Below are 10,638 nucleotides of genomic sequence, written 5' to 3'. Positions count from 1 at the left end.
CCAAAAATAAATTATATTATTATTAAACTTAAATTAAATTATAATAAAATAAATAAGTTACCTAAAAAAATAGAACTTTTAAATAGTTGATTTGATATTAACATTGATATTTTTTTTCAAATTTATATTTTATTCAAAAATAAAATCATTATTGCTTTCTTAAAACACATAAAATTGTATTATAACATCGACAGAGATAAATAATAAAGTAGAACATTAAAATCGAGATGTATATCGCTCCATTGTGTGAGTACCCTTCTAGTATATATAAAAACATGTTAAATGGTTAAGAGTTGAAAATTAAGAGGTACTGTCCTTTATGCACAGGTACAAGTTTTGAAGCTAAATAACTCACATGAAACTTCCATAATATTAAAATCAAATTCTTTTTAATTTTTAAGTTATACTTAACATCTTTATAATTAGTTATTTAATTTACTTTATATCACTTTCTTTTTCATTTTTTATTTTACACCATTATCATACATAATCGTATATTAACTAAAATATATTTAAAAAAAATACGTTTCACTTTTTATTAATTATATCATTATAATCGTCTCATCAATGCATTCATAATGAACCAAATATCGAATATTTTTTAATTTAATCTCGTATTATTAAATAACATATACTGAATTATTTTTAAAACTTTCATTTTATACCTTATAGTTATCGTATTTAATTTGTTTTATATTCCTTATATTTCTATTTTACACCCTTAATTTACAAATTTATATTTCTTAATTTACACATTTTACACATCTTACACTTTCTCATATTAATATATGTAACTATGTATCAACAAAAATATATTTACAAACATTTATTTTTTTAATAAATTATATCATTATAATCGTCTCTTCAATACCTTCAAAATGAATCAAATATCGAATATTATTAAATATGATAAATACGTACTGATGTTTTTTAGTATCTTAATTTTTTATTTTTTACTTTTTATTTTACATTTTACACCTTTATCAATCTATACTATATTATTTATTTTCGTTATTGAATTTTAAATGTCATCTATGCATTATTTACAAGTTTCTAAAGCCCCTACCCCATCACCCCCATTCTTTTCCTTCCTTTTGACATTATACTATCTTCACTTAATATTTACTCATAAACTATTTTATGTTTTCAAGACGATGTATGTTAAAAACTCTAATACAACATTTTATAGATGCAATAAATTGCTTAAAATCACAGAGTTATTTCAATATTCAATACATCATGTCCCTTTACATGTATCTATTTCTATAAGTTCACCTTATAATTTTTCTTGTTTGAAAAGTATATATTACTGTGATATTTTTAATGTTTACAGATATCATTGATCTTTCAAAGATGGGATGAATACTGAAGTTGTTAAAACAAAGTCCTCAAATTCTTTGAGATTTAAAGATGAACCATTTCTTCAACAAAAAAAAAAAAAAAACCCTATTTGATTGACAATTTTTATAGGCTTCAACCTTCGTATTTCTTACTTAGTTATCAAAATATCATTTTACTTGCAAACAACACCATAACAAAGGGTAAAACATTTTATAAATAATTAATTAAAGTTTTATTTATTACAAAATTAGCATATATATATATATATATATATATATATATATATTACTTTTTATTTGCATGATAACATGCATTTAAGAGGATCACTCTAAATCCAATCTGTGGTTGTATCCGTATCCAACACTCTCTTCTTCTTCAACACCCCATCAAACGACCTTTTTCCGATTATAAGTGGGGTTTTGAAAACATAGTTGATATCGACGTATGTATACAGAGGTGGTGTATGCAACAATTGACAGTGCTGATTTAATTAAAGTGTTAAAGTTGAAGCAATTGTCTATAATTTTTGTTTATCCAAGGGACCAAAATAAAGTTTTGCAAGGTTTATTATCACTTAATGCGTTCACTCAAATTTGAGATGGTGGGTGGTGACAAAGAATGAGATAATCGGAAAACATAACTTTTAAAAAACAAATTGCTTTTTTTTTTTTTTTTTTATCGTTTTCTCAAATCTCGAAGAGAATTAAAAGGCAAAAATTGATTGATGAAAAGATATATAACCTACCAACTTTCCCATATTCATCACGTTTATATCATGAGCAGGATTATATTGGGGATACTGGTTTCAATCACTTATGATGGTTTCAATTCACCTGTATTTAGATATATTAGGTTAACAAATATGAGAAGGATAATATATCTGTTGCCGATGTGGAAGCAACAAAGATTAGACGTACTTGTGGTTGTGGTTGATGTCACGCAATCATGAACGGAGAACATACTCTCTTGAAGGTTATGCACGTTTTGTCTCTGACCTCAAAGTGGAGCGTCTTATCAGATGTTTCTGTGGAGACGTGAAACAGATCGGTGCTTTGTGTTTGTTTTTAAGAAGTATCAGAGATATTTCTAATTTATTTATATATAAATCTTTGTATGTGTGAATCCTTACAATTTTTTTTAACAAAATGAATATATTATTAAATTAGTAACAAATTAATACAATCATGACAAACCCGTATTACTTTCACTTTACATACAAGCACGGTTATAAAAACTTTGAAATACTTATAAAATTATATAAATTACAATCTAATAAACTTAATGGAATTTTTGCTCACTCATTAAACAATATTAGTTTTTTTTTACTTATCTTATAAATAATAATTAAATCAGATTAACAATATATATATATATATGTGTGTGTGTGTATATATATATATATATATATATATGTATAGGGTTGGGTTCACGTGAGACTAAGAGGCCGTTTGGTTCGCGGAATTCGAAGGAATTTGATGGAATTGGAATGACAAATTTCTTTGATCAAATTCCAATTCCTTTGTTTGGTTCATTTCTTGAAATGGATGGAATCCTTCAAATTCCATTGAATTTCACAAGTTAATGAATTCATCATTCCTTGGCATAATGGAAGGAATTGAATTCCATCACCACCTACCACGATCATGTTATTATTGTTCATGATGTCCCACCCTTAACCCCCACCGCTGATGTTGCTGCCACCCACCCTAACCACTATGCCACTACTGTTGTCATCACACCCACCCACCCTCTGGTCACTCACTACACATCCCTACTACGACTATGCTACTAACGTTACTGTCACACCCCTAACCTAACCCCCACCACCACAGCATTATTGTCGTCGTCACAACTGCCACTCACCCTATCGCACCCTACCCTAACCACCACTAGCCACTATGTCACTACTTTCGTCATCATACCCACCCACTCCCAATCACCCTGACCATCATCCCACCACTATCATCATCACATCTGTCACTGATCCCCACCTCCCCGCCCATGCCGCCCATAACCTAACCCTTCACCCCCACACTACTATTGTCGCCTTCACAACCGCCATTCACCCGCACCCCACCCTACCCCAACCCACCACTAAACACCATGTCACTATTATTGTCGTCATACTCACCCACTCCCTAGCCCAGCCACCGACTACTATCCCACCACTAGCATCATCACAGCTACCACCCCGCCACCTACCCCTACCCACCCCACCGTCCTGCCTTGCCCCCACCCTACCTTACCCTACTCTAACCCATCACTAACCACCATCCTACTAATGTAGTCATCACAACTATCACACTACCACCTATTGCCCCACTCTGGCTTCACCCCCACTGCCTTACCCCACCCCTGCCTGCCCGCAACAATCCCCACCTATGGAGCAGGGTAGGGCAGAAGTGGTGGGGGCAGGGCGGGTGATAGTTGTGACGACGATATCMGTGACATGGTGGCTGGTAGGGTGTGGACGGGGYGATGGATGGGATAGTCTATACAAAGATGATTGTTCCAATTCTATTGAGAGATTTCATTCCAATTCCTACCAACCAAACGCATGGTCAAATTCCATCAAATTCCATTCCAATTCATTCAAAGTCAAATTCCTTTGATGGATTCTAATTCCATCAAATTTCATTCTATGAACCAAACACCCCCTAAGGGTTTTTCATGAGACCCGTAAGACTAATTTATGTTCATTGATCAACTTTATAAGCTAATGATCTAATGGTCTAAAGTTATACGGTGACAATTTTGTAATTATTGAGAAGTCTCGCGACAATTTTATGATTATGAATGTTCAGATTGTACATCTAATCCGAGGGTTGAGAATTGGTCTTACGGGTCTCACGAAAAATCTTTGGTCTCACATGATCCCAAGTCTATATGTATATATATGTATGTATGTACGTATATATATATATATATATATATATATATATATATATATATATAGAAGAGTTCAAACAAGAACCCTTGTGATTTACGAGAACACAAGAACAACCTATTTACCTCATATTGTGACAATATAAATTAAAAGATTTTTTAAATTGAAATTTAAAACGATTCAAAAAAATTTGAGAGCCAAAAGGGTAATATTAGAAATCAAAATGATAAAATTTTAAACACGATCACATTAACCCGGTCATCCTAGAAATTAGAGTTATCGACTTATTTCAACACTTATCGTTTATTCAAAACGAGAAGAAGGTATCGATTAAGAAGGTATCTAAAGGATTTCAAGGAAAAATCGAAGATCAAGAAGGCATAAAGTTTGGATGCAGAAATCGAACAACAAGAAGAAGCCGTAAGGTTTGCATGCAGGAATCGAACAGCAAGAAGAAGCCGTATAACACAGTTTATTCAAGCTATCTGTCACCATTACTCGATTTGAACATGCTTTCATTCGATTAGTAATAGAGAATCACACATTTATCACAACGATTACAGACGAAATTGACTAAAAGATTTGGTGTGATATGAGTGTGACAATTATGTGATATCACTATTAAAATATCACTTGCTCATAGTTGCACTCAATTTGATCATGGTTTCGATAGATTAAGGTTAGACAATCATAAAATTATCACAAGAACTCCACTCGAAAAAAATATGGATACTATAAACCATGATTCTCACGTGATCCCAAATCTATATACACAATAAAAAAATTTCGTCATTTTATTGATTTTTTTCCTTTTACTAAATCAAAGACTACAAGAACCAAAATCATATCATCAATTTTAATTGGGTAAAAGAAAAAAAATGATAAAAGGATGAAAATACCCCTCATTTAACGGATTTTTAACAGCTTTTAGATGGAGGGATCAAATCCAGACGTTTTTACAAACTACGATGGTCATTTATAATTTCAAAACTATAAAAACGAAAAGTGTCCTCTTTAACAAACTACAGGGACCAAATATATACTTTACTCTATCCTTTATATATCCTCAACTCAAGTGAAGTTTGTGATAATATTTTTTTCAAACCTCTAGCAAAGATTGTTAAGAATAAACCTAATATTATACTTTCATCCCATAAATATGAACTTTTGTTTTTAAATGTTTTAAAAAATATAGCATTTCAATATAAATTTAAGGATAAAAAAAGTAACACACTTTAACTTGATTCCTATTTTGGATAACATGCTTTCAAAATTTTCATTTTGGTATATAAGATATAAAGTTTTTAAACATTTAAGTATATAGATAATCGGTTGAAGTATTAACCGATTACCATGTTGATATGATGAGTGATTGGATAAAATTGAGTTGAATAACAAATAATACTGAGTTGGATACCATATCAACATGGTAACCAGTTAATTCTTCAACTGGTTGCCCTAAATTTAACCCTTTGATTTTATATAAGATTTATCGTATCGAAAGACATTTTATGTATTTTAAAAACATTTCTAACATATTTTTAATAATTATTCTAATTCAAATAACTAAAAAGTTAAAGTCAACTTCAACAAATTTATCATTTTAAGACTTTAACTTTAATTATATTATTAAAATATTCAGTTTTATAAAAAGTTTACATAAAATAATAATAATTCGATCTTTATTTGATGAAAATGAATAAAAAATCAATTCCTTTTTTCATGCATCAAGTTTTAAATAATTCTCTGAACTGAAGTTTTTCCAAATGATTATTTAAAAATAGAGAAAATTAAGGTTTTGTTCTCTGTTTTATTCCAACATATTTTCTACATTATTTTTAAAATAGAGAAAATATGGAAATACTACAAGTTTAAATAATTCTTTAAAATCCTGATGTGAGTAGAGAGAAATGATTCTTTCATTTCATTCTGCTTGTGAAATTGAATCAGTATTTTTTATATAAAGTATACTGAAATTATAGAATTACAAAATATTTTAATAATATAATTAATGATAAAACAAAAAATTTGTTCAGGTTGAATATTATTTTTTTTAGAGATTTTTAACTTTTGATTCTTTATTTTAGAGAAATTATAGACATTCGAGTCACTTTATCTGTACAAACTATTTGACTAATTCACCAGGTGACCACAAATGATCTGGACTCATCGCAAATGAACCTCCATGGCCACGAGGGCTTTGGTAATGTCTGGATTAGAACGCGAAGTAGATGAGATTTTCCACTGCATTCTCTTATTGCTTAATCAGTGCGCAACAATCCAAATAATTAGTTCAAAGCTAAAACAGATATTAAAAAAGGATGGAAACCTCTCAAGAAACCCTAAACAATGGATGATAACAAATATATTTATGTGAAAAAAATACCGACATTCATTTGTACTTAAGAAAATACTGACATCCAACTAGGATATATATATTCATCGAAACACATCACAAAGATACTCAGTGAAATCCATTGAGAACATAAAACCCCATTGAAACCTAATAATCGAATAGAATCTTACGTGACACCAGTATTTTCTGGGAGTTGACTATTTAATATTTTTTTTTTTCATATGACATTATAAATCAGTATTATTTGAGAGGACATACAATTTTAGGGTATTCGTTTTTACAGTTTTCTCTTGATCGCTTCTAAACTTTTCCATTTGATTGCTTCCCTGCTCAGTATCTCTAAAGTTTTCCTTCATTTTAGTAAAACCTCCTAACAACATCTCTACAGTTTTTCATTTGATCGCTTCCCTACTTTCTATTCCAACATTTCAAGAAAACCCAGGTTTTATTTTCTTCGAACTTTTTCCCTCCATGATTAAATTACTAAAATAAAGTTAACCGTTTTTGCAATACAGTGCCATCTCCACATGATCCTCTGTCGCCAGTTATAAAAACTAGCGCACACCTTCTCCGCCAATTCCAATCATACCTCATCCCTTAATCATTACAATTGTCAACCCAAACCCAGTGCAAGCAAGGGGAAGACGTTGAAAGTTTTCAATCATTTTCCACTTTGTTATCGACTATGAACCATTCGATTCATATATGATTGGRTTACAAATATTCGTAAATAAACGGTCACACGTCAATGAGATGTGAAGGTTTATTCATATGTAAACAAAAATAAGGAAGTAGGAGTGTACTTGAAGCTTTCCCAAGTACCCCCTCCCCCCAAAATGCATAAGAATCACTTTGACTTTCCCATTGGATTAAGACAATGAAATCTATAGCCTTCTTTGACACCAAGGATTGAAAATGAACACTGATTTGCATGGGAATATGTTCTTCACATCCCTATCAAAGTTTTAAACCAAAACATATATGTAAATATATATATATATATATATATATATAGATAGATAGATAGATAGATAGATAGATAGATAGATAGATAGAGAGAGAGAGAGAGAGAGAGAGAGAGAGGTTTATACGAGAACGGTACCTCTTTAAGAAATTGGCCGAATCACATGTGATCTTACACTAACATCACGTAAAAAATCACATCATGCGACTTTGTCCCGCAACTTGAGGTCATAGCCAAAGTCGCTCGCTTCCCCTTTTTGTTCAYTAATACAAAATCACATGTGATTTTGTACGTAGTTTAACCATTTTCTTATTTTTCTTAAATATGTATCATTCTCGTATGAACCTACCCTTTCTTTCTCTATATGTATTTGATATTGTATTTCTTTTTGGACATAAGCACACCCACATCATGTATACCCACTCAGATAATATTGCACTTGTAAATCATATATTTATTTATTTATTTATTTACGAAATAAAAATAAATACTTATATATAGTAAAGGATTTATGCTTAAACTATTTTGACATATATACCATTTTTTTATTAAACAAATTAATTTATATAAAAAAATAGTTTTTTTTTTTTCTGGGACCAATAAGACCGTTATAAGTCTACGGTATCGTAGTCTTTGACTTCCTAGGAAGTCAGGGGTTCAAACCTCACCAAAGGTGAGGAGGGTTTATATATAAATATTATATACTTCAAAAAAAATGTTAAACTTACACGACAAAACCGAGCATTCTAATGAAAAGCATATCGTTTACTAAAGAAACTACAAAGCCCTCACGGGAAGCACACTCTGATCAACTTTTTTCTATCGAYTTCTATAGACCTTGTTACCGAGTATATAATTAAGCACTCTCATCTTTATCTTTGATAGGAAAACGATTCTATMCAGATTTGATAACAGGGACGTCACTCCAATAAGCAATATATCATTCACATCTAATAACCATAAACGAGACGCCTTAGGTTTCGAAAGGTGCTAGCTACCTTCTTACCGATCATAGTATAGCTACGTGCTAGCGCCCATTTAGTAGCGTTGACACGTCATTCGACTTCTTACCTAACTTCGGCTACGAAAACTTTCTCCTTAAATAGAAGCATATCTTAGCGACACAAAACAAAGGGTTCTCTTTCTCTCATTATTAACATTACAATATTATCATGATAGGACGTAACAAACATTTCCGTACACGAGTTTATCATGCCTAGATACCGCTGCTACTCCTACTACTATTAAATATTATATATTATTAGTGATGTAATAACAGTAGTAATTGTTTCAGTTATGATTATTGTTTTGAAAAACATGTTGGAAACTGCAACGAGATTGATCATGGACAAGTGACATTTTGTTCACCAGTCGCATTATCATTATTTTAAGGTATATTTAATGAGTGGAAAACATWTTATTCTCTCTAGCTACTCATAATCAATACCTATTGAACATCGAATATCTRATCTACTTATTTATTTTGATAAAAAAGTTTATTTAAAACTGTCTAAATAGGTTCACGTATCTATTAATAATTCACCGTATTGTCATTAATAACTGGAATTCATTCAATATTTATTTATTTGATTTTATAAAATATATATCGTCTAAATCTCACCATAATATTATCAGTAAAATCAAACTTTAAAAATCCAAATTTAAAAATAGATTATTAAATGAAAATTACACTGTATTTTGTTCTGATGCCTATTTTAGAAAACATATTTATTTAAATATAAAAGTCTATTTTTTAAATTAAAGAATTTAAATATATATATATAATATATTATAAAACATTTGATAAAAAAAACTCTTGAAACCCATTTTTTATGCATCAAGTATTATTATTGATGCATACTACTTAAAACTCAAGATTACAATTAATTATGCGTAAGTACAACTCATTAAAGCTCCATTTTAAATTTGTGTAACTAACTGCAGATAAATATAATCAAATACATGATAAACATCTCATTTTAAATATAAAAAACCTAAAATATAATTGGGATAATGCGACACTATGTACTAAAAATGTCCTTAAAAACTTGTTAAGACGTCCAAAAACGTCATATAAACTTATTACAACACATTTATATATGACACTTTATATTTTGGTTCTATAAATTAAGTTATATAAAGCACTCTATTAAGACGCTTAGAGATTGTGGATGTCTTATAAACCCAATTTTATTGTAGTGTAACAAGCAGAAATAATTTATTTGGTCAAAGTTTTAAATAATAAATGAAATTTTGATGGGAGGAGTGTAGTCTAATGTGAGTTGAATGAACACAATGATATCAATTTTGACCACTTGAAAATCATATTTAGTGGTTATTTGGTATCCCCAATTACACATATTTTAATTATAAAAAGATTATAAAGTCAAAATYCTTATCATTTTTATATACATATTTAGCATTTTTTTTTTCCCATTGACATCTATTAATCTACTCTTTACTTTTATTAATTGCAATGTTGGTGTCTAGACTTTTTCTTGTGGGAGTGGGATGGCTAAGTAGGTTCATAATATATATACAGAGAAAGAGGAGGTTTAATTTGCAAATCATGTTATTTGTATAAACTATATAAACCTTATTTAACTAATCATAATTTTTCATCTTGTTCATTTTTTTTTTTGTAATTATGAGAAGTTGATTAATCATTTTTATTGTGGAGGGTGTTAATCATGGATATTATCATCTTCATTACTTTAATTTTAGAGAAATACATGAAACAGTTTCATTAAAATTTCATTAAGTATTATATGAAACAATTTCATCAAAAAAAAGTATTATATGAAACAATTTCACAAGATTAAACAATTTTATGAAATTTTTTTCATAAGATTAAACAATGAAATCGACGGATGAGGGTGGTTTGCACAGTTTGTACAAATTGGATGGTTTGCATTTGATCGCTCATCTATCTCTCTCTCTCTCTCTCTCTCTCTCTCTCTCTCTATATATATATATATATATATGAGAGGGACTAATACATTAAGATAAAAGTTGTTACAGTTATCACAATAATTGGAATTCTCAAGTGATTAAACCCCTATATGTACATGGGAGGTTTAGGGGAAAACC

The sequence above is a fragment of the Cynara cardunculus genome, assembly GCF_001531365.2.
Source record: "Cynara cardunculus var. scolymus isolate 2C chromosome LG 2, CcrdV1, whole genome shotgun sequence".
Classification (NCBI taxonomy): domain Eukaryota; kingdom Viridiplantae; phylum Streptophyta; class Magnoliopsida; order Asterales; family Asteraceae; genus Cynara; species Cynara cardunculus.
This window is presented reverse-complemented; position numbering follows the sequence as displayed.